Raw genomic sequence first — 19,075 nt, forward strand, 5'->3', positions numbered from 1 at the left:
TGAATGCCTTCTTCCTGATACTAACACATTGTAGACATGATATTCTAAGACAAACAACTGTTTTATGAGGTCCTGGAAGCCTGTCGGTTGGTATACATTCTTCTGTTCCTCAACAAATGGTGAATCCCTGCTCCTCCTCTCACCAGTAGGTCTTGTCAGTAAGTCCGTCAAAGGACAGACTAGTTTGCACAAACCACGCTTGACACCTCCCCTGACTGGATGAAAGGCAACCCTTTAGAGCTCGGTGGGATGGAAATTATTATTTTAAGATAAAAAGTGTCTATCGGTTTTTATCCATGTCTGGCTACTATAGTGGCTGGGAGATGACTTGTTTCTTCATCAGTTCATTTATAATACCCAGGTTTGGGGGCTAGGGAAGTTCATTCCTGCTGCACTTGGTGATTTCAGAACCGCTGACCAGTGGCTGTCAAGAGAGAGAACCACATGCCAGGAGGCCAGCTCTCCTTTCCCACGGCAATGGGCTCTAAGTACCTAGTCAAAAGGGAAATGTGTGCATCCAGGTAACAGAATGGGGATCAGAGAGCCTCAATTTCTCTTGGCATAATTACGGGTCTTGGATAGGGATTAGAAAGCTCTTCAGTTATGCAGATGACTTTCAAAGACATGAGATATTTTACCTCTCCAACCACGTCCACCCAGCTCAACTCTCGGCAGCTAGCTGACAGTACCGGTGACTCCAGGCATGCCTTGTGGCACTGAACTTCCCTTGACTGTGCAGACACTGTGGTTTTTGTTTCTACAAATTGGAGGTTTGTGACAGTCCTGTGTGAAGCAAGTCTGTGGGTGTCATTTTTCCAACAGCATTTGCTCACTTTATGTTTCTTTGGTACATTTTGGTAATTCTCGCAGTATTTGAGATTTTTCACTGTATTTGTTACAGTGATCTGTAATCAGTCTTCTCTGATGTTACTATTGTAATATCTGGGGATGCCTTGAACCATGCCTGTAGATGACGAACTTAGTAATGTTGTGTGTTCTGTCTGTTCCATCAGCCAGCTGTTTCCCTGCCTTTCTGCCTCCCCTTGGGCCTCCCTATTCCCTGAGACACAATATTGAAATTAGGCCAATTAATAACCCAATGATACAATGACCTTTAAGTGTTCAACTGAAGGAAGTATCGCACATATTTCATTTTAAATGAAAAGCTCGGAATGATTAAGCTTAGCAAGGACAGCATGTCAAAAGACATGCCAAAGACAGAGTTGGCAGAGACAGGCCAAAAGCTAGGCCTCTTGTAGCAACGTTAGCCAAGTTGTGACTGCAAAGGAAAAGTTCCTGGAGGAAATTTAAAGTGCTGCTCCAGTGAACACTTAAATGATAAGAAAGCCAACAGCCTATTGCTGATACAGTGAACTTTTACTGGACTGGATAGATCTTCCCTTAAGCCAGAGCCTATTCCAGAGCAAGGCCCTAAGGCTGTTCACTTCTGTGAAGGCTGAGAGAGGTGAGGAAGCTGCAGAAGCAAAGTTGCAGAGGTTGGTTCATGAGACGTAAGGAAAGACGCCATCTCTGCAACAGAGAAGTACAAGATGAAGCAGTAAGTGCTGATGGGGGAGATGCAGCGAATTATCTAGAAGATCTAGCCAAGATACTTACTGAAGGTGGGTACTCTAAACAACAGATTTTCAGTGTAGATGAAACAGCTTTCTGTTGGAAGAAGATGCCATCTAGGGTTTTTGTTACTAGAGAGAAGTCAATGCCTGGCTTTAAAGTAAAGGACAGGCTGACTCTCCTGCTGGGGTAATGTGGCTTAAGTTGAAGCCAGTGCTCATTGACCATTCTGAAAATCCTAGGGCCCTTAAGAACCATGTGAAGTCTTCTTTGCCTATGTTTTATAAATGGAACAGCATAGCCTGGATGACAGCACATCTGTTTACAACATGGTTTACTGAATAATTTATGCCCACCGTTGAGACTTACCGCTCAGAAGAGTCATTTCAAAATACTACTGCACATCAGCAGTGCCCTTGGTCATCCAGGAGCTCTGATGGAGATGTACAAGGAGATTCATGTTTTCATGCTATCACAACATCCATTGTGCAGCCCATGGAGCAAGTTTAACTTTCAAGTTTTACTATTGAAGAAATAGCATTTGTAAGGCTCTAGCTGCCATAGATAGTGATCCCTCTGATGGACCTGAGCAACATAAATTGAAAACTTTCTGGAAAGGACTCACCATTCTATATGCCATTAAAAGCACTCAGGATTCATGGAAAGAGGCCAAAATACCAGCATTCACAGGAGTTTGGAGGAAGTAGTTTCCAACCCTTATGGATGACTTTGAGGGGGGTTGAAGACTTCAGTGGGGAAAGTAACTGCAGATGTGGTGTAAATAGCGAGAGAACTAGAATTAGAACTGGAGTTTGAAGTTGTGACTGAATTGTTGCAATCTCATGATAAAACTTGAACAGATGAGGAGTTGTTTCTGTTGAATGAGAAAAGAAAGTGGTTTCTTGAGATGGATCCTAGTCCTGGTGAAGATGCTGTGAAGGTTGTTGAAATGACAACCAGGGATTTAGAATATCACATAAACTTAGTTGATGAAGCCATGGCAGGGTTTGAAAGGATTGACTCAAATTTTGAAAGAAGTTCTGCGGGTCAAATGCAATCAAACAGCATTCATTGCCTGCTACAGAGAAATAATTCATGACAGGAGGAGTCAATTGGTGTGGCAAACTTCATTGTTGTCGTATTTTAAGAAATTGCCACAGCATCCCAACCTTCACACCCACCACCCTGATCCGCCAGCAGCCATCAACACTGAGGCAAGAACTTCCACCAGCCAAAAGATGATAACTCCCTGCAAGCTCAGATGATGATAAGCATTTTGTAGCAATAAAGTATTTTAAATCGAGGTATGTGTATTACTTTTTTGGACATAATGCTTTTGCCCACTAATATAGGATCCCAGACTACCACACAGTGTAAACATAAGTTTCATATGCACTGGGAAACCAAAAAACTCATTTGACTCACTTGATCACCCTTTATTGCAGTGGTCTGGAATCAAACCCACCCTTTCTCCAAGGTCTGCCTGTTGTAAAATCTGGGGCTTTCGTGTTGCTGAATTGCTTAGGAAGCACAGAGAGCTGTGTAACTTATTTTAAGGAGAGTTTATATTTCTGACAGGCATGATGAAAAAAACAGACTCTATTGCCCAGATCAGCACATATGCCACAGACATAATTTTTTCCCCCAGGTTTCTAACTGGCATATATTTCTGTCTGTGGTGTTGGTGAGTGTGGGAAAGGCCATTTTGATTTGTTATTTTTTAAACTGAGCATTCCGAATATGGAGGTCACCAGTTCATAACTTCCAGCCCCTTTTGGAGACTGTGTCTGTCATTGCAAGCAAAGTCACTATCCCCTCAGAATTCTCCATCCGGAAGTGGCCCCGTGCAGGCCTGCCAGGGGAAAGCTCATCTTGCCCTGCTGATTTGCACAGCATCTGTAGTCACAGCAGTTTCCTAATTTACAGTCAGTAGCATAGGTACTTTAAGGGTTCTTTTAGTGAGATTAGATAATACATTCAACTGGTAAGAAATCTTTCAGCCTAAGTTAAAAAATGGGAACAGCTACATTTTTTGTAGAGATTTTCTACAAAATCCTTTCACTTGTGATTATTTATTTTTCTTGACAATGAGAAAAGGAAATCCCAGAATTAGAAAGTCTGTTCCTTTGAAGCTGGCAAGAAGGTGGGTTCTGGTCTGCCTGACTTTTCTCTGGGAAGATTTAATCAGCGTTTGCTGTCAAAGAAGAGAAATGCTCTCACTTCGGCAAAGACACTTTGTCTCGATAAACATGGTTAAGGTGGCAGTAGGCTCTGTGTGAACAAGTGAGGAGAATACATTTTTATGATCGGAATACAGAAAGACAGATTTACTGTGGGCTCTGCTGGGCTTTCTCCCCCGCAGCCTCCTGATTCGGCGGGCAGCGCATGAGCAGGTACCACGGAGCGTGCTGTCACTCAGGCGCACCGCCAGATTTAATGATGCTCTGCTTCTGGCTCGTAATTCTTGGGTAACAGTGAGAATTCCAGACTGCAGCCCCTCCTATCATCCTCAAGGCGCGCACATCCCTTTCTTTTAGACTTTCAAGGAAAAACCCACCACTTGGTGGTGGGTGGGTTCCTTTGGTTTTGGTTTTGGCCTTAGTCTTAGTCTCTAAAAGGAGACGAAAGTGAGGAAAGGAAGAAATATGCCGGCGTTGAAATATGAATGAGCTGGGTAAGTGTGTGAATCAGATGCTTTTCTTATTAGAAGCCCTCTGAGTTTTCTTTGTCTGCAGGAGGCCCTCCGGAGTTGGCCCTGCACAAGCATGTAAAGGGCCTGCAGGGAATCCTGGCCCCAGTGGCTTCAAAGGCCAGGAAATGTTGTTCTCAGAGTTCTTCGTTGCCCCAAATCCTCCTACACCCATAGCTTTATTGAGGCAAAACTGACAAAGACATGATGATGTGATGAACGTATACATTGTCAGATGGTTCCCACAGTCAAGCTGATTGACAACGCCCATCACCTCCCATAGTTACCATTTGTATTCGTGGGGGTGGTGAAAAAAATTAAAATGTATTCTCTTTACAAAATTTTTTTTAACCCAACAAGGCTTATTTAAATTGAAGTATAGTTGACATAGTATTATATTGGTTTCAGATGTACCACATAGTGATTTGACAATTACATACATTACTTAATGCTCACCATAGTTGCAGTTGCCATCTGTCAACATACAAAGACACTACAATATTACCATTTTCCTATTCCCTACTTTTGGCTCTCTCTTGGCAAATCTCATGTATACAGTAATTACTATAGTCATCATGCTGTACATTAGATCCCAGAACTTATTTATCATATAACTGAAAGTTTGTGTCCTTTGACCAGCATGTCTCCATTTCCTCCACCCTCCAACCCTTGGCAACCCCTCTCTATTCAGTGGTTCTATGATTGCAAATTTTTGAGATTCCACATATAAGTGATAGCATACAGTATTTGTCTTTCTGGGGTCAGGCTAGATCAGGAACAGATATTTTAAGCTATGGAATCCTTTACCCAAATGAAATTCTGTGAAATATCCTAATAAAAGCAATTTTATGAAATCAGACCTATTCTCAGTTAAGTGTGGTGAGGGGCCCAGAGTACCCCTCTGTTGTCACTCCAGCAGGCCTGTCACTCCAGTCCAGCCTGCTCACATGCTGGCTGAATGCAGGAACTCGCACCAAACCAAAGCCTGAAAATGCAGGTAATTTTACTTTTGACAGTCCTGAATTCCTGAGACAGACAATCCTACAAGTTTTACTCACCCCCCCCCACCCCTCTCACCCCTCTACCACATGAACACCACATCAAATCCTTAATCTCTGTAGTGACACATCAGTATCTTTGAAGAAATAGTCTCATTGTTCGAAAGACCAAAACTCAACACATGACTCTTTGTGAAAGTCCCATGATTATTTAATTTTCCTGTCAAACCCATTTCTCATTTCCTTCTAATATCCAGTCTCAATTCTCTGCCTTCAAGCCCGTGGTTATGCTCTTTGCCCATCTCTCTATCTTCCTTTCCCCATGAAGACCCTACATCCTTTCTGTAGCCTGTCAGTGTCATTTACAGTTTGCCCGTTAATCCCTTCCACATTCTTTCTTCTCCTACCCATGGTACTTAGCAAGGAGGCAGCATGGGTGGTACCAAAGTTACAGAACATGAAACAACACTAGGACTACTGTCCTGGAATTCCGCCACTTACTTGCAAAGGTGCCCTTGGCTAAGCCCCTTGGCCTCTTTGGATCTCAGTCTCCTCATCTGTAAAATGGGGTTAATAGTACAGTATCTCCCTTGCCTACCTCACCATGTGGTTGTAAGAACCAAAAGAAGTATTGTGTGTAAATGCACTTTATCTACTTTATGCCCTTTTCATTTTTCAGGTTTTGCTCTTCAGTAAAAGTAGGATATTATAAGATGTTACTATCCCTTACTGTCCTAGAATGCTTGTTTTAATGATTAATCATCATCTGTCCTGTACTCACTATAGTAATTTCATGTGTGATATCTGATCTTGCCAGTTCTTTAGGTCAAAGCTTTTTCTTACATATAAAATCGAAGCTCCAGTGCAACCCCTCAGTGGTTATCACAGTGCTGGCCCTGCAGTAGGTACTTCACAGGGATTTGTTTAATAGAATTTGGGCCTCTGATATTTTCCCAGAACCTATTTGTTGATGCGCCAACTTAGAGGTCATTTAATTATCAGAAGAATCCTTGAAATTCTGTCATTCTCCCAAAGCAAGCCTGAACTCCTAAGGATTTAAAATGGATGTGGAAGATCTTAGAAGCAGGGTGAATAATCATTTGTTGAAATACTCTTGAAAGTTCACACAAGGTAGAATTCAGTCCTAGGACCAGTTGTAATGACTCTGGTCAAGGTAGCTTTGAAAACCTCTGCAGGTGCTCACAGCAAGTGGGGAAAATGTGAGCAAGGATGCTGCCAAGACTATCAGAACTACATGGGGATTCGCTGAGGAGGCCACTTCAGTCTGAAATAGCAGGAGACCTTTTGCTGGCTCTCCTTGGACTTTGTGTCCAAGTTTTGCCTAGTCAAAGATGTTCCTGGAAAACAGGCTCTTGCATTAAGTTATGTCCATTGTAAGAGGGAATGCCCTTAACCCCTCAGTAAGCAGATGGCAAATACTTCATGTAAGTGAACATTATTGTATTTTGCATCATAGGGAAATATACCATTTTTAAAGATTACTAGAATGCCTCCAGGAAAATAAGTTGAACATGTTGTGATAAACTCTCCTTCGGGGGCAAGAGAACACTAGTTACCTCTTACCACACTGGAGATTTAATTTGAAATAAGTAAGCTGGGGATCAGTAAAACTTGACTTATTTTCCTCTGTCCAAGCTTGATATATGTAGTGTAGCTTATGTTTCTGGAAGAATTGAACTTTGTTGGAAAGGTGAAATTTCTGAAGCATGAATAGAGATGTGGGAACTATGAAGTTTGCTGAAAAATCTTCAAACTACCAGACCACCCAATTCCTAGTTTAGGATATAGAAACAGAGCCTCAATCTGATAAATGATCAGTGCTGCAAACCTAAGGGCTTGTCTGCACCCATTCATTTTTTCTGGTGATAATCTGCAGAAAGTCTCCACCAGCATGTTTCCTTCTTTTTTAAAGAAGAAGTTTTTCCTGAGACATTTTCTCTGCATGGCCAAACTAAATGTATGTAGATTTTCCCTCAGATTTGCTTATTTCTGGGAGCCTCCCTGTCTAAATAGTTTCTGCATCAATAATACGCTTCCTTACATACCTACCACAAGCTACAGTAAATCACTAGCATTTTAGAAAGTAATGTAGTAGCATTAACAAGACTCCATAATCCATTGTCCCTATAGCAACTACCACATGTTTTGTGTTTGTATATAGACCACCTTCACACTATGTTCAGGTCACTTCAGTGCATGGAGCATGTCTTAAATTTTTATTTCTAATTCCTCATCTAATGCACAGTAGGTATCCTAGACCACTTATTAAATGAATATGAGGCATTCACACATGTGGGTAGGTGTATATATATCTGTGTGTGAATGTATCTGCATTTTTCATTAAAAAGTTTGATTACTACTTTCTCAGCTAAGAAGAACCCCAAGGATAACTTTGGATTGATGATGCTAAAACATGACACTTCTAATCCAGTGTTCACCATAATTACCCATGCAAAAGGAAAGCAAACACATGGAATACATTGTGTTGCCATGCTGCAGCATGGCCAAAAACTTTGCCAGGTTTTCTTAGCTCTGTCTTGCAGGGCCCAGTGAACCCAGACCCAAAGGAATTCTTGCTACAGTGCTCTCTCAACTCTCCTTCCTGAGCCACACTTGCTAAAAGGTGTAGAAAGTTAATAGCTTAAGCAACAGTGGCAGTATTTTACTATACAACCAACCAAGTAGGCTTCATTAAAGTACTATATTCCTGAGGTTCTTGAATATTCCTTGAAGGATTTCATAACTAAATCAAGATTGCTAGAATGTTGGTTATTGCTCTTACTACTGTTCTCCTGATGGTTGCTCCTGATTCGGTGTCAGTTTCATAGTTCTGTACTTAACCTCAATCTCTTTCTCTTTCTCATATAGACTTGCAACCTTTAACAGTAATGGTGAGAACTCAGATAATGTTTGCTATAAAATATGCCTCAGCACTAACCATGTCCTTGCAGTATTCTCATTTAAGCGTAGAATGTAATTTCCACATACCCTGTGCAAGTACTTTTTTCTTATTATTAAATCCATTGTTGCATAAAGTGCTCCTTAAAAGAAAATGTGACTTGCAGATGACATGATATTGTATATGGAAAGCCCTAAAGAATCCACCAAAAACTATTAGAACTAATAACTAGATTTAGCAAAGTTGTAGGATATAAAATTAAAACATGGAAATCTGTTGCATTCCTATATAATAACAATGAACTAGCAGAAAGAGAATCAGGAAAACAATTCCATTTACAATTGCATCAAAAGACTAAAATACCTATGAATAAACCTAACCAAGGAGGTAGAAGACCTGAACTCTGAAAACTATAAGAAAATCATGAGAGAAATTAAAAAAGTCACAAATAAATGGAAATCTGTCCCTGCTGATGAATAGAAAGAATTAATATTGTCAAAAATGGCCATTCTGTCCAAAGTAACTTACAAATTCAATGCAATCCCTATCGAAATACCAACAGCATTTTTCAAGAGCTAGAACAAATAGTCCTAAAATTCATATGGAACCACCAAAGACCCTGAATAGCAAAAGCAGTTATGAAAAAGAAGAACAAAGCTGGGGGTATTATGAACCCTGACTTAGCTATATTACTAAGCCACAGTAATCAAAACAGTATGGTACTGGCATAAGAACAGACCCATAGATAAATGGAACAGAATAGAGAGCGCAGATATAAACCTACACACATATACTATAAAGGAACCATGAATATACAGTGGAGAAAAGACAGCCTCTTCAATAATTGGTGTTGGGAAAATTAGACAGCTACAGGCAAGAAAATGAAATTGGATCACTGTCTAACTCTATACCCAAACGTAAACTCAAAATGGATCAAAGAGCTGAATGAAAGATGAAACCATAAAACTCTTAGAAGAAAACATAGGCAAAAATCTGTTGAACATAAATAAGTATGAGCAATTTTTTCCTGGACACATTTCCTTGGACAAGGGAAACAATCAGAAATGAACAAGTGGGACTACATCAAACTAAAAATCTTCTGTACAGCAAAGGATACCATCAGCAGAACAAAAAGGCAACCTACAGTATGGGAGAATATATTCGTAAACAATTTACCTGATATGGGGTTAACACCCAAAATATATAAAGAACTCATATGCCTCAACACCCAAAAAACAAATAACCCTATTAAAAAATGGGTGGATGACCTGAACAGACATATCTCCAGAGAAGAAATACAGATGGTCAACAGGCACATGAAAAGATGCTCCATATCACTAATCATCAGGGAAATGCAAATCAAAACCACAATGAGTTTATCACCTCACACCAGTCAGAATGGTCACTGTCCAAAAGGCAAGAAATAACAAGTGTGGTGAGGATGTGGAGCAAAGGGAACCCTTCTGTACTGTTGGTGGGACTGTAAATTGGTATAACTGTTGTGGAAAGCAGTATGAAAGTTCCTCAAAAAACTAAAAACAGAAATGCCATTCAACCCAGTAATTCCACTTCTAGGAATTTACCCAAAGAAAGCAAAATCCCTGACTTGAGAAGCTAATATGCACCCCTATGTTTACTGCTGCATTATTTACAATAGCCAAGATATGGAAGCAACCTAAGTGCCCATCAGATGAAAGGATAAAGAAGATGTGGTACATATACACAGTGGAATATTATTCAGCCATAAAAAAAGAAATCCTGCTATTTGGAACAACATGGATAGATCCAAAGGCTCAATGAAATGGAGAAAGACAAATACCATATGATTTCACTTATTTGTGGAATATAAAAGCAAAACAATGAATAAAATAGCAGTAAACTTACAGACACTGAGAAGTGACTAGCGGTTACCATGGGGGAGAGATTGGGAGTGGTGGAGGGTGAGGGGGATAAAGGAGCACAAAAATTCTCAATCACAAGGTGGTCACAGGGATAGTACAGCATGGCGAATATAGTCAGTGATTCTGTAACATCTTTATATATTGACAGATAGTAACTATACTAGATGTGGTGAGGATTTAGTAACATGGATACCTTAAACCACTGTGATATATATTTGAAACCAATATAAGATTGTATATCAATGATACCTTAAAAAAAAAGAAAATGTGACTTACACATTTTCTTTCTTCATTACACAATATTCAGCAAATATTTGGGCCCCTGCTCTGTGCTAAGCCCATTGCTAAAGGTGAAAGACTGTAACTGCCTTCAAGGAGCTTCAGTATAGTAAGAGAGGGAGACAGATACCTCCATTTGCACACACATGCTTCGTCCCATCAAAGAATCTGACCTCATGGTCTGACTCATTGCACTGACTTCTGGGGCATTCAGGGATTACAGGCCAGATTTTTTTCAGTGGGCCACTTAAATCACTGAGGGGAATAACAAGGGTCTGAAGCCCCAAATTTGAACAAGATCACATTAACCTGGAAAAATAGCAGCAGTGATTGCCTTCTGCCCCTGGACAGGGAGTGAGTGTTCTAGGCCGACCAGGCCTCCCAGGAGCACAGCCAGGAAATATCTCTGATTAGAGCAATTAGAGTGACTCCCTGAACTGGTTCATAATTTGCTTAATCACAGTCACTTCACTGAACTATGGATTTTGCTTAGGGGGCTTTAGGGGGAAAAAAAATTGCAAGTTTTGGGTAAAAGTAAAGGAAGCAGTTAGGGAGAGAGAATTCAAATTGATTTTCCTCCCTAGTCAGTTTAGGGTTGGCAGAAAAGGCAAATGACATCAGTGACTAGGTAAAAGTGTAAGGAATCTGATTTGGAAAATGGGTCCTTTGAGTCTTGTTTGGGTGAAAATCATTGAGATCACAAAAGGAAGCAGCTGGTGAGTTCCAGAAACCTTTTTGTGTAAACCCAGAATCTGAATAATGCACTGAATGGAGTGTAATACATATATTTAAATATTTATGTACAATTGGCTGTTGTTTCTTAGCCTGCTTTGGCATGGTCCCATGATTTGATGCAACTGCTTTTAAATGATCATTTTCTAGATGCTAGAAAGGCGCTGAGCAGAAGACGAGAAACACAGCAAACCAAACAAAGAAAATGCAGAACAGACTATTATAAACCAAATATATCTATCACAGCAAACTATACTTCAGAAGTTTTGAAGGCAGTTTAGGGATTAAAATGGGAAAGTTTGGAATTGGACCTGACTTGAGATTCTACTTGATTTACTAGCTTTGTAACTTTGGGTAAGTTACTTATCCCCTCTTTTAATTTCAGATTCCTCATCTGTAAAGTGGGGATGATAATAGTACCCACCTTACAGGGATGTAGTGAGAATTAAATGCATTAATTGCGCTAATCACCGTTAATCCTGTAATAAGTGTTAGCTTAAAGAAGTTATTCTGCATGAGGGCACAGGGAGAAAACCTTTAGCAAGTCATTGGAAACTCAGATCTCCAAGATCAGGGACTTTGTGTTAGGCCCTGAAGCTATGGCAGTGAACCACACAATGCCTGGCACATAGGTACTCCATAAATATCAATTGAGTAATTGAATAAATGTGTTTAATCCATTTAGAGAACTTAGAGTAATAATTTATGAAGTTATCTTATGAAATGAATTCAAACATACATTTGAAATGAGTGTATAAGGAAAGAAATACTGGATGAAAATTTTGTGTCATAAAGGTATATTTTTTTCAAGCTTTTAGCCAGGAAAATGTTCATCTTTTCATTTTCTGTCAGACAGTTTGACTCCATTTTCTTCCCTAAAAGCAAATGATCTGAGGGAGCATTTTTGTAACTTTCTAGATGGTCTCTTCCTGGGTGTAGCTTCCCAGTACTTTTGCTCTCCTGTTTGGGTAGTGCTAAGAAGGCTCTACAGGAGAGAGACAAGCATCCATTTAAGCTACTCATTATAAACATCTTTTCTTCCATTGACATCCAGATCATGACAGCATCCTCTTGTGTTGGGAAATACAGGCTCAGAGGTGCAGATCCTAGAGTCTATGTGCACTACTGTTCTCCCGTTTTTTAAATAGGCCCTGCCTTGGGTCTCTTCTTAACATTCTTGTAAAGCTGTGATCTAGTTGGTTCTGCCCTTGTCTCTGTGCAGTGATTTGCTCTATTTCCGGGTGTTTGAAGCTCTTGCACAGAGACTGGGGAAAGGAATTGACATTCCCCACCTAACCTAGCCTGAAGTCATTCCTCAGACTAGATGTGATAAACAGATACCGACTTTGGACGAAGGCATACAAATTTTCTAAAGGAAGGAATGCAGGTCTGGGACCTCCTCGCTACATGATCATGTAAATCATTCAACACTAGTAAAGTTGAACTTACGAAAGTAAATTTCCATTTGCACCACAGTTAATTAGTCTAAGGAAAATGATGACAGAGAATGTATTCTGTAACTTCTCGGGAGGTAGCCCTACAAAGTTGGTTCCACAGTTTCAAACATTCTCCCCTTTGAGATGTTACCTACTTGTGGATAGATAATATTTACTGAGTTCGTACTGTCTTCTAAATAGTATTCTGTGTGCTTGAGACATTAGTTCATTCACATGAGGTCATTGTTTTTTTATTTTCTTTTTATGATGAGGAAACTGAGGCATAGGGAGGTTTAGTAACTTTTCCAATGTTAGCCCTAACTTTTACCCCTTGATTCTACATGTGAGGAAATTGAAATGCTGAGAATAGGCCAAAGTATAGCAAAATATTTAGCATGCCACTCAGCTGAATAGCAAGAACTTACCTCCTTACTATATGGACTTGCCCCTTTACAAGGAACCTTTGCGTCCTCTCCTAGCAGTGGGGTATAGCCTCCTCTTACTGATAAGGCTTCATGCAAGGGGCTAAGAGGGAGGCTTCCAAGGCTACCTCTTCTTGTCTACTTATAAGCCTGAAATCTGGGATCTCAGAGCCTCAGAAGATAAAATCTGGAAGTTACAAAGTAAATTTTTAATTTGCATTTCTCCTATTTAAAAAGATGTTCAACTTTCATCATGTTTAAAGGCCATTTTGTTTACTTTTCTCTGAAATGTCAATGTTCTTTGCTGATATTTCTGTTGGGTTGCTGATAATTTTCTTACTGATTTCTAGTAGTTTTTTCCATATTAGTGATATTATCCATTGTTTTATCTGTGACATGGATTGAAAATATTTTATCCATGTTGATATTTGTTTCTTGACTTGGTTTATAGTGTATGTGTGTGTGTGTGTGTGTGTGTGTATATATATATATATATATGTATGTATGTATGTATATATCTTAATGTCATGCAGAAGTTATTGTTAAATACAATTAAATTTATCAAACTTTAATTTTATATTTGTTGAGTTTTGAGTCATAGTTAGAAAGGCCTTTCCCCACTCCAGTGAAGCCACTCATATTCTTTTCTGGTACTTAAAAAAAATTTTATTATGGAAAATTGTAAGCATATACAAATTAGATAACAAAATATAAACCCTGAATATCCTTCTGACAGCTTCAACAATTAGGAATATTTCACCAATCTTGTTTTATCTAGTCTTCCATCCATTTTGAGAATATTTAATGTAAACCCCAGACATTGTATTATTTTATCAGTACATCAATGTACATCAACATGTGAGGACTTTTTAGAACATAACCTCTATATCATTATTATACAAATAATTCCTTAAGATTATCTAATACCGTTTTGTGTTTAGATTTTTCTTGGAATTTTATGGCTCTGTGTGTGTATGTACAATATAAGCTATGTATCCAACTGTATTTTTTTCCTAGCAACCCAGTTGTCCCAACTCATTTTTTAAGGGTATTCTTATCTTAGTAGTTTGAGAAGCCACCTTTACCATACAGCAATTTCCCATGTGTATTTGAGTCTATTTCTGGACTCTACTCTGTTCCATTTGGCTGTCCACTCATATGCTACTACTATACTATTTTAGTTATTATAGCACTAGAGGATGTTTTAATGTCTATCAGGATTAGTCATTCCCAAAGGAAATAGTAAGTGATATACTCCAACTCATGCCATGTAGAAATGGCAGAAAATTATAGTTTACAATCCAGCCTCTCAGGTCAGGGACAGGCCTGGTGGTTTAGAAATCAACAAAGAATGGGAGTTGAATGTGCGAGAGTGAATGTGGTCCCTAAGGAAAGTAACAGTTAATAACACACTATAGGAAAGGAAATAGTAATAACATAAGAACCTGAAAGCAGGGGCAGGTCCTCATCTCGAAGGTGGAGGAAGATGAAGAACCAGCAGAGGAAAAAGTACATGTTTTTGTGGTGAAACTTAGTTTCCATTCGAAATAGCCAATCCTGACTCTGTTTTTGTAAAATCGGAAAGGTTGATGATAGAGAAGGCGTAAATTTGTGGCATGCATGTCTGGGGAGTTGATCAAAGCCATGAAGCGTGCTGCCGAGCAGCGAGGGCCAGGGGCGGCGTGCCAAAGAGGCTGTGTGTCACTCTGCTCTGGGCCTGGACAGGACAGGCAGGAACCCTGAACTCCAAGGCTGCCTGTGCTGGCTGGTGTCTCTGCTGCATTCCCCAGGAAAAGGGAAGACGATGTAGTAGTCTCAGCCCTCTTTCTGGGAGATGGTACTAAATTTACCTAACCAAATAGCTTTACTGGAAAAGTCTGAGGGAGATGACTTCTAATATGAGCTATTGTGGGAAAGACATCTAAAACACTTAGCAGAGACAAATCTTGATACTTTTTCCCCCTTGAAATGCACATACCTACTGATGTCCAGGCACTGTGCTGACTGCTAGAATGGGTAAGTGAAGATAAGAGCCCAGAAATGCAACTCTGTGGACCACCAGTTATCTTTGCATCAGTGATGTGAGTCGGGCATCAGCTACAGCAGTCTCTACATTCTGGCACACTCTAAATAATAGGGTCATGCATGCTTTATTATTCCCCTCACTTTCCAGGTACCACCTTTACCAAATCCCTAAGCTCACCTTCTCTCTGTAGGTGCTTTCAGTGAAGAGGGTCTTTGTGTCTACTAGCAAAAAAAGGGAATAAAAATGGGAAATTCTCTTTTTTGACCTGTTTGATTTCTGTTGTTGCATGCTACTGTTTTAAAAAGTACATTCAAGGTGTGCTTTATTTTAAGCACAAGGTAAAAGGGACTATTTTTGGCATTATCATAGAACATTTTCTCTGCCAATAAGGAGTTTTATGGTCTGGAAATTGGTACAGAATATGGATGAGATCTCAATGTACATTTCGAGCTGATCTTTTTTTTTTTCTCCTTTCAGGTGTCCTTGAGTGCGTGTAGCAGGGAGTGGAAAAGGAGGAAGAGGAAAGAAAATTGATTAGGAAAGGTGGGTATGAGCAACCTTGGAAGGGGAAATACAGAGCTTCTCTGGGCAAATGAGACTGCTGAAAACATTGTCCCAATAGGGAGGTTTGGGACTGCAGAAGATGAGAGGTGACCAGAAGAATAGACACAGGGCAGTTCAAGGGAAGATTCTTAATTTAAGTGAGAAATCCACTGTCCTGTCAAAATAGTGTTGTTTCTTGAAATACAAGATCTTAGGAAGGAGACTGTAGGACAAGGCACCATTGCTCTAATATGGGATCCAGCTTTCAGTGAATTTACTATATTGAAATCAACTTACACCTCTTGCAGATATTCATAGGTACTGGAGTGCAATAAGAGGGCACAGCCTTGAGGGCGGTGAGCTTCAGTGGGCTGCAGTGTCCATAACAATACGTGTTTGTATTCCCGCCTCTTTTATTGAAGTTCAAGAATCTTGCCTATGTTTTTTCTCCTTTTAATGATGCTCTTCAGCCGTGGTCAGAGCAGAAAAAGCTAAATTTTGATGGGCTTGTGGTATTTTCATGAGATGACGAGATGATCTTTAGCTAGATTTATCTTCTGGTTAGTATCCTCATTTCCTTTCCAAAGCCTTCATTCTCACCTTGACTGGTCTGTAGCATAAAGCCCATTGTTGGTTTCTTACAGCCTGACAGTAACATCTGTTCTTACACTGTTCTCGTAAAGGGATACTGTCTCTTCACTACAGCTGTGCCTGTAATACTCTGCTGGAACAATAGGCCATGACGCTTTGGTCCAAAGTGGATCTTTTCTGGGTGTTTCAAGATTCCGTTCAAGACTCAGGCAGAGTCTCATCAGGAGCCAGACTGGTGTCATCATGGAGAAATAATAAGGGGCTCTTTACAATGGCGTGGGCTACATTTAGAGAAACCAACAAGAGACAGTCCCGGGCTCCAGAGTTGGCAACAGAGAAGAGCCATTTCTCTCCTACAGGCCTGAAGGACAAGGGGAGAGAATGGCTGTCAGAGCCTAGGAAGGGGTGGCTGTGGAGTCGGCCGCCTGACAGGAGCTGAGGGATGTGATAACAGCCTGGCAGGGAGTGAGTCACTGGAATACCTCAGTCTCGCCCTCTTCTCACCCTCCATTCTGCCATCAGCGAAAACAAACCAGAAGCCTGTGAAAAGGGAACTGTGGAGTGGTCTCTGTAGCCTAGCTTCCCGGGGCACAGAGCAGGTTGGAGAAGGGTGGGGGGTGAGTCTGGAGGAGCAAAAACTGAAAGCCCAGCAGGGTCCACTCCCACTGCACTCTACTAGGCTAGCTTGGGGAGACTGTGTCATCACAGCATTTTTAAAACCAAGCACAGTGTGTGTTGAACAAACGTGGATGCACTGGGCCATCATCAGGCCAACCTTCAGTTGCTGCAGATAGAGCCCTCACAGTCTCCACAGTTAGCCTACAATCTAAATGAACAATCAGAATGGAAATGGAAATTCTGTTGGTAGTAAAAACAAAAAGCTTTTCTAAAATTGTTTTTTTGACTTAATTTTTTTTTTTTTGAGAGGGCATCTCTCATATTTATTGATCAAATGGTTGTTAACAACAATAAAATTCAGTATAGGGGGGTCAACGCTCAATGTACAATCATTAATCCATCTCAAGCCTAATTCTCGTCAGTCTCCAGTCTTCTGAAGCATAACAAACAAGTTCTTACATGGTGAACGAATTCTTACATAGTGAATAAGTTCTTACATGGTGAACAGTACAAGGGCAGTCATCACAGAAACTTTCGGTTTTGATCACGCATTATGACCTATAAACAATCAGGTCAAATATGAATATTCATTTGATTTTTGTACTTGATTTATATGTTGATCCCACATTTCTCCTATTATTATTATTATTTTTATTTTTAATAAAATGCTGAAGTGGTAGGTAGATGCAAGATAAAGGTAGAAAACATAGTTTAGTGCTGTAAGAAGGCAAATGTAGATGATCAGATGATCAGGTGTGTGCCTATGGACTAAGTATTAATCCAGGCTAGACAAGGGCAGCAAGACATCCACGGATGCAGAAGATTTCTCTCAAAGCAGGGGGCGTGAGGTTCTGAGCCTCACCTCTGTTGATCCCCAAATTCTCACCTGATGGCCCCCCTGCGACTGTGCCTGTCTTAGGTTGTTCCTCTCTTGAGGAATCTTACCCGTCTCTGGCTAACCAGTCATCTTCCGGGGCCATACAGGGAAATGTAAAGTTGGTAAGTGAGAGAGAAGCCATATTGTTTGCAAAGGTTAGCTTTTTACTTCTTTGCAGATTTATGCCCTGTGGCTTCTATGCCCAGCACTTGTCTCGAGGTATCTTTACCACCTGGAGGAATTATGATACTCGGTAAATTCGATATGAGGCACGAATTCTATTTAAGGGTTGTAATTAGGAAGGAAGAAGAAAAGCTATAGATGTAGCATATGAAGGAAACATGGGAGGATTGATTATTTCTTTGACATATCTTCTTATATAGTACCTTAAGTATGTATAGGTTTTAAACTACTAACTAATTTGCACACACATGTTAACATAATAGGAATACGGTGACATAAACAAAGCAAATCTATAATTATCATCCATCTCCAGTGAAGCCAAGAAAACCATTTAGGCACCCTAGGCATTTGTGAAAATTTATCTATGATATGATGGATATTGTCCAACTGTACTTGAACCATCAGACAAATTAAAGCAGCCCATTTCTGGGATCTGTTCACATCCCATATGTTCTTTTAACCATAGATAGTCTATAGTCATGAGATTTTGGAGTGCTACAACTTGCACCCCTCCCAACTCCTGGTTGAGTTCCAACAGTACAGATCCAGTCAAATTCGTTGTCTCACTGTATGCACATGCCAGCCTAGACATCTCCCTCCTCATTCCTATGGCAATTGACTTAATTTTTTAAAAATTTTATTGAAGTATAGTTGATGTCCAATATTGTATTGGTTTCCAATGTTACAACATAGTGATTGGACAATTATATATACTACTAGATGCTCACCATGATAAGCTTAGGTACAATTTTAAGTTTTGTAAAAAAATGTCATTGGTAATGTCAGCCGTGGTGTGAGGCCTTTAGAGACTTTCAGCGTATCTCCAAATAAGGACTGGAACTTGCTGCGCCCAAGCCAGTGTGAAGCAAGGATGGACAGTCGTATGTCTCCAAACAAATGCCAAGCTTTTGTCACGGCAGAGACTAGTAACCCATGGGCCAGAGGGGACTCATAAAGACGTATGGCACAAGAAAGATTGGAACAGGGCCTTCAAAGAGGAGCAGGAAGTACAAAGTAAGGACACAGGGAGAGCACAGAGCTTGTGCTTTTTAAAGCACATCTTGTAAGGATTCCTGCGTATTACTTATTAGTATGGACAAAATGTATAGATTTATCAGGAAGCATATAAGTGAGAATGCTGTGCTGAGGCCTAACTTGTTCCTACATTTTCTACAGTAGTTTTCCTAAAATTGGTCTTCACAGGAATCTTATATCCTTCTGTCATATATGCTCAGTTAATCATGGAATTTGAGAGCTGAATATATGTACATTAAATTTCACTCTTAAG

General features: G+C 40.1%; 1 protein-coding gene across 4 annotated transcripts in view; it reads left to right on the plus strand.

The window, feature by feature from the left end:
- LYPD6B (LY6/PLAUR domain containing 6B) overlaps window positions 1–19,075 on the plus strand; it is a 172,801-nt gene that overhangs the window by 135,965 nt on the left and 17,761 nt on the right. For all 4 annotated transcript variants that reach the window (XM_036995878.2, XM_017673548.3, XM_073241415.1 and 1 more), the window contains one exon: window positions 15,453–15,518. The gene's annotated coding sequence lies outside the window, so the exon portion shown is untranslated. The remainder of the gene's footprint in view (window positions 1–15,452; window positions 15,519–19,075) is intronic.

Source organism: Manis javanica, chromosome 7 (assembly GCF_040802235.1).
Source record: "Manis javanica isolate MJ-LG chromosome 7, MJ_LKY, whole genome shotgun sequence".
Lineage (NCBI taxonomy): Eukaryota > Metazoa > Chordata > Mammalia > Pholidota > Manidae > Manis > Manis javanica.